The sequence below is a fragment of the Gallinula chloropus genome (assembly GCF_964237585.1).
Source record: "Gallinula chloropus genome assembly, chromosome: Z".
In the NCBI taxonomy this organism is placed as follows: Eukaryota; Metazoa; Chordata; class Aves; order Gruiformes; family Rallidae; genus Gallinula; species Gallinula chloropus.
The window spans coordinates 90247634-90253633 of record NC_140089.1 but is presented as its reverse complement, the minus strand read 5'-3'; the positions used below and the strand labels follow the sequence as shown (position 1 = coordinate 90253633).

The window sequence follows — 6000 nt, the reverse complement described above, 5'->3', positions numbered from 1 at the left end:
GGGAGAGTGGGGGGAGAGTGGGGAAGAGTGGGGGAGGCGGAGGAGGGGGGGGAGAGGGGGGGGAGAGGGGGGGGAGGGGGGGGGAGAGGGGGGGGAGAGGGGGGGGAGAGGGGGGGGAGAGGGGGGGGAGAGGGGGGGGAGAGGGGGGGGAGAGGGGGGGGAGAGGGGGGGGAGAGGGGGGGGAGAGGGGGGGGAGAGGGGGGGGAGAGGGGGGGGAGGAGGAAGGGGGTGGGGAGGAGGAAGGGGGGGCAAGACCAAAGGGCAGTGGGGGAGGGAGGCAAAGAGGAGGGGGAGGCAGGCAGAAAGAGGGAAAGAACAAGTGAACCAGCTACTGCACAAAAAGAACTCACACCAGAGACCAAAAACCCTTTATTACAGCTCCGTGTTGTTTCATTTCTTTATTTGTAAAGTTCATAGTGAGGACGTTCTGTTCGGACTCCAATATATTCAAAGGTCATTATAAACAAATTGCTGCTTACAGGCGACAGCACTCCCCCCTGCACACAGATTGTGCTGCTCTCTGTAACACTAGACTCACACTGCAAAACCCAAAGCCTACAGAACCACTTTGCTCCCTCTGACACACTAACTGCTGTCTAGCTTGAAAACATTCCAGGAAAATTAGCTGAAAGAGTGACTGCTGTGCTGTGAAGCACAATGTAGTACCTGGAAAAAAGGGACTAGAGCCCAAGCCACGATCACACTATTTATTACACCACGCTATCCCGTACAGTGCCCCAATACAGAGACAGATGGTGCACACTGAGCACGATAAAGGCACATGGCACAAGGTAAGCGTAATGCAGAGGCACGCTATTTGTTATGCCACCCCCAAACAGAGACATCTCGCACAGGATACCACCCCAAGATAGTGGCCTGCTATACATTAAAGTGCCACATTACAGAGCCCAAGTCCCAAGCCCAATAGAGCTGGGTGGCACAAGGCTACATCCCGTGATGTAACAGTGCACATGGTTGAACTGGGATGCTCCCCCTCCCTAGCTGCGGAACGTCACCATTTGCACACAACTGGCTCGTGGCGACCTCTGCTGGGGAGGTATTTTCTCTCCTGCCTCTACCTCCGCTGTTCAAAGCCAGATCATCCTTTGCTCCGCTGTGCAGAGGCCTGCCCATCACCTGTAATGCTAACACAACACCGTATAATTTGACCTACATTTCTAGTGGGATGCCTCTAAGACCACTGCGTCAATGCAGCAGTCACACACGTCGCCAATGTCGGCTCATGTGCAGAGATCCCGCTCGGCCCGTGGATTTGCGTGGAGTAAAACCATAAATGCACAGGCGAGTCGCAAGTGCTCGTGGTTGCTCTGAGCTTCTGATGTCAGATGCCAGCCAGCCTCTGTCTGGTGCTCCGCCTCTTCCTTAGGCCTTCAGCTCGGGGCTCATCTGTCACATCTGAAAAACCCAAGCGAGTGGTCAAAGAGACACACACTGGATGATAACCGATGCCTCAGTGAGGCCGGTGGTCAGTCATCTATACCTAAATAACCCAAAACCTGGAAAAACCGAGCCCCGGAGATTGAGCCTCACGTATAGGATGGAAAGCACGTGCGATGAGGTCATCCTCAACTGCCATGCAAACCGCTGCTCCAGGAAGGCTGGAAGACTGCTTCAGGAACCTGCCAAACACAATGGAAATAACTCTGTGGAAGCTGTCTATGCGGAAAGATGCTACAGTCTTTCCCAAAATCTCTGCCCGGGTGAGAAGCCCACCTTCGAGACCAAACAATGGAAGGATGCGGAGAAGAAGTTTCAGTCCAGGAAAATAGATGGCTGGAGAGCATGGCTACCGACAGAGCCGGCAATTGTGCTGGAAGACAAGACTGACCGGAATCTTCTGAGATGCGATGAGGAACCACACCGCGAGCTTGCTAAACGAGTGAAGAAGAGTCCAATGGGCGCCATGCCTGTGAGCAAGAGTGGGCATTTGAGACCCAACAGACTGCACCCAAGGGGCACGTCATGCCCCTCTGAGCACAAGGATGCCGACAGCCGGAGAAGGACTAGGACACAGAAGACGCCACACAAGAAACACACAGACATGAGCTAGAGACCTGCCCTGCCCAGCACACCCTAATGTCATGCTGGTGAGTAACCTGCCTGCCCAAAGGGGACCGGACCGCTCATGGCCAGCCCATTCCCCTACAGCAGCTTTCATGGGCAAGCGACCTTGCCACCACCTTTGCCCCACCCTTCTCCCCTTCTCCTCCTGCTCCCTCCCCAGCCCACAGCTTAACTCTCAGACTGCTGGGGATCTATATCCATCCTCAAGGAACACAGCGAATCCCTCCGTAGGCCAAATGGGACGTTCCTGCAGTTACCACGTTATTCTTCAGCCTCTAGGATAAAGACAAGCAAAAACCCAAAAGAGCACCATTGGTCAGCATCACACGCATCAACCCCGAGCTCTAAACTCTACCCCTCTCAAAAGGGACGAGCCATTCAGGTCACTCGCTCAGTTCAAAGAGACGAGCTAGCTGCCATCGGTTGTGGCACCCGGGAGATGCCAATTTACTCTTACGCTCGTGACGAATCATCATTCCCACGACGGCGCTTCGACGCGTGACCGCACCCCACCGAAGCTGCCTGCAAAAAGATAAAGCTAAAGCCATGCACGGAAAGACTGTCTGAAATCACAGACTGCCCAAAACGCTTTACCATCTTGCATTTCCTTACCTCAACAGACCGTTTGCCTGGCCTCGGTGGTTCACGGCCGGCCATGCCGAGGCCGGTGCCTGGCCTATGAAACAGAAAACAGGGACACCTATAGCTTTCTCTGCAAAGCGACCACTACTCCCGACCCCTAAGAACAACTCACCTGGCCGCCGTCACCCCCCACAACGGCATCGGGCTTTCCACCTCGCTTTCTGCCTTCTGAAACAAATACAGACACACTTAAATCTTGAAGTACCCCCAGAACCGCTGACCGCCTCGATCCAAAGACCCGCTGTACCGTGGCACTCTGCTCGAGACTTCCATCCCTGGATTAGCACGCATCGTGTGAGGCCCCATCTGAAAAAACCCAAATATTTATTAGCGACTCATCGTGGTGCCAAACGACAGCCACACGCTGCCTGAACTCTCGCTTCCGTTCAGGAATATCAACGACAGTCTAACTATAGACTTCCTTGAAAACAAGAATGGAAGAAAGCAGGCGTGACTCGGAGCCCTACGCAGATCATAGAATCATAGAATGGTCTGGGTTGGAAGGGACCCCAAGGATCATAGAGCTCCAACCCCCCTGCCACAGGCAGGGACACCAACCTCCAGGCCTGGATCTACACAAGGCAGATGCACCTTCAACCCTGCAAATTGCCATCTGCTTTTCCCAATGCTAAAGGGCTCCTCCCAGAGAGCACTGATCGTTACCTGGGATCGCAATGGGAAGGACTCTCTGGGCAGAGATCCCAACAACCATACTGCCGTTGATGAGGCCGCCTCGGTGTACCTATGTGCTGACCCTGCGCTCTTATCGCTACACCAACTCACCCCAACTCTATGGCCTCAGGCAGAGCAGCTCCACAGTAAACATGTACATAGAACAAAGCCACACAGACCACTGCAGACAACACGACACCAAGGTCCAAGAAATCTCTCAGTGAGGAGAAGGGCTCCCAGACTGGAGATGCCATAGATTGATGCTACCTACAGCACAGAAGCTCTACGGCAACCCCAGAAAAGAGTGGGCCAGAACAGGTCGGTGGAAGGAGTTACTGTCAAACAGATGATGGATGTGCGAGAACCCAGACTGCAAGACCTAATGATGGATGGATGTGGGGAAGAAGTCTCAGTCTGTGAAAATGGATGACTAAAGAGCATATCTCCCAACAGACTCCATGATGACACTGCAAGAAAGGGCTGATCAGAAAATTCTGAGATGCGAGGACAAAGTGTGCCGTGAGCCTGCTAAGCAAGCAAAAAACAGCCTGATTGGCACCCTGCTGATGAGCAAGCACAGGCATTTGAGATCCTAGAGGTGGCACCCAAATGGTGGGCTGTGCTCCCCTGAGCGCAAAGAGGATGCTAAGACACAGAAAACAAAGAAGGGCTAAGACACAGAAAACGTGACACATGACAAATGTATACACAGATGGAGGTGGGAACTGCCCTGCCCGGCACACGCTAGCAACATGCAGACAAGTAACCTGCTCCCCCTTTGCCAGCCTGGAGGGGACCACTCCCAAAACAGACCACTCCTTTCCCTATGCTGACTTTTGTGGGCAAACAGCCCTGCTGATACCACCACCTTCACCCCACCCTTCTCTTCTCCCGCTCCCTCCCCAGTCCCTCCGCTTAGCTCTCAGGTGAGTGAGGAACCGCACCTGTCCTGGAAGGAAACATATGTGATCCCCTGTGTGGGCTGACTGGGACATGCTGACAGTTGCCACCTTATTCTTCAGCATCTATAATAAAGATAAACAAAAAGCTAATCAAAACTGTGCAGGCAGTCAGCACCACACACCTCAACCCCAACCTCAACTCCCCATCACCTTCTCAAAAGAAATGTGGTGTTCCGCTCACCTGCTCGTTCCAGAGACGGATGTGCTTGCTGCCATCGCTTGTGTTTCCTACTGCGCTGAGATGCAAAATTACTGTTACGCTTGTAACTCATCTGGCCGTCTCCCCTGGAATTATCCCTCTTTCCTCCTTGCTTTGCAGCTTCAGGAGAGGAAGACAGACATGCATGCCAGTCTTGAAATAGCCAGACCACCAACACCTCTGGCTATCCCACCTTCTTCGTCATTCTGCTCGAGTCCTCTCTTGCCAGATGGATATGCGTCATCTCCAGTCCCTGTCTGAAAAAAAAACAGTATTCCATTTTTTGAGTCACCCTGATGCCAACCGCTCCAGCTTCTGTTTAGGAACGCTGTCGAGACTCTACAAACCACCATTAACACAATAGCACAGCAAGAGAAGAATGACCAAAAGCTTCCAGGACATGAGAATGAACCATGCCGCAAGCTTGCTATATGGTCAAAGAAAACCCCGATTGGCACTACGGTGACATGTGAGCGCAGGTATTGGAGCTTAGTCTCTAGGGACTCAAGAGGTACCCTGGGCCGCTGCAAGCAAAAAAGAGAACGTTTACACCTGGAGGAGGAGTAAGAGACAAGAAAACATGGCATACAACACACATAAACACAGAGGCAGCCTGGAACTGCCCAGCACACACTAGAATCGCACTGACCAATAACAGGTTCCTCCTATTGTCGCCTTAGACACCTTTTCCTCCGTCACTCCCATCTTGCCCTTTTCTCCTGCTCCCTTGACTCAGCATTAAAAAGTCCAGGGATCCCAAATCCATTCTTGAGAGGAATGGAGATGCACACTGGAGGTCTGCTAACCAGGATGCAACCCTCGTGTGCCACCTGTAAAATGTAAGAAAAATGTTAGACCTTCACTAACAGGATCCGCTTAATGGAGCCATGCTTCAGGTATTGCATACAACACCTTCTGCCAAAGTCTAGAGCCTGTAACATGCCATAAGAGAAAAAGTCCTAATACTTATAGTCAACAAAGGACCTGCTGCAACCTGTACTGGTTCTAGAAGGATCATGGTTCTCTCAGAACAATGAGGAAAAGCCATAAACAGCCCTGAAACCTGTAAGATAGTTGTCTTTGATACCCACTAGTTTATTTGAAAATGGTAAAAGTCTATATGCAAGCAAGAAGCTTACTCAAACCCTAGCTGGATAAGCTTATCATTAGACCTAGTAACAGAATTGGTGCTAACAGCTTACAGTTTTTCAAGAGCAAAGCTGGTGAAATAAAACCCCAACAGTGTATCTTGTGCAATGTCATGAATGCTGGTAAAATGTTATGCACCTAGAAGACAAAAAATCAACAGCTAACTATGTAGGATTGAGTTGCCTTACAAAGACCTTGAAAAACCAACACAAAATACCGCCAACCTACCTTTTCATGGCACTGGGCTCCACGCCTCTGTCCCTGGATTGGGATGCATGGAGGGCGGCCCGT

At 51.8% G+C, this 6000-nt stretch overlaps 1 long non-coding RNA gene across 5 annotated transcripts; it reads right to left on the bottom strand.

Annotated features, from left to right (window-relative positions):
• Positions 1-351: 351 nt before the first annotated feature.
• On the bottom strand, positions 352-5955 carry LOC311203400. Of its 5 annotated transcripts, none has more exons than XR_014617964.1 (12): positions 5938-5955; positions 5210-5390; positions 4543-4817; positions 4344-4424; positions 2975-3033; positions 2840-2895; positions 2698-2761; positions 2537-2607; positions 2259-2360; positions 1735-1928; positions 1552-1640; positions 352-1416 (listed from the first exon to the last, which is right to left on the bottom strand). It is a non-coding gene; the product is annotated as an uncharacterized lncRNA (long non-coding RNA). The 5 variants fall into 5 exon arrangements; XR_014617965.1 differs by having other exon boundaries at positions 1502-1664; positions 2543-2607; XR_014617966.1 differs by having other exon boundaries at positions 1552-1664; positions 2543-2607.
• Positions 5956-6000: the final 45 nt, after the last annotated feature.